The sequence below is a fragment of the Athene cunicularia genome (assembly GCF_003259725.1).
Source record: "Athene cunicularia isolate RWA chromosome Z unlocalized genomic scaffold, athCun1 chrZ_part1, whole genome shotgun sequence".
NCBI classification, from domain to species: Eukaryota; Metazoa; Chordata; class Aves; order Strigiformes; family Strigidae; genus Athene; species Athene cunicularia.
Genome location: NW_020799142.1, coordinates 28,441,343 through 28,441,669, shown reverse-complemented (window position 1 = coordinate 28,441,669; position 327 = coordinate 28,441,343).

The following is a 327-nucleotide window of genomic DNA, read 5'->3' as shown; positions in this document are numbered from 1 at the left end:
GATCTCTGTGTCTTTAGCCTTTAAACGTTGTAAGTGCGTTCCCGGGAAGGGAAGACAGACAGATCCCCCCCTCAGACCCCAATAAACAGCATGTCTGGTCAGACAGCAGACAATGCGCGGTGCCTGCCACCAGCCCGGCATTAGGCGTCTGACAGCAGCTGCCTCCCCATTAGCGGCGAAAGATACTTAAAGAGCCGTAAAAAGGAGTGGGGGCTGCCGGCGGCTCGGGTCGGGTGTCGCCCCCAGGTGCGGGCCCCGGGGGAAGGGAAAGAGGAAGGATGGTGGTGGGGGGTGTCCGGGGCCGTCTCCGCCCCCCCGCGGGGACCC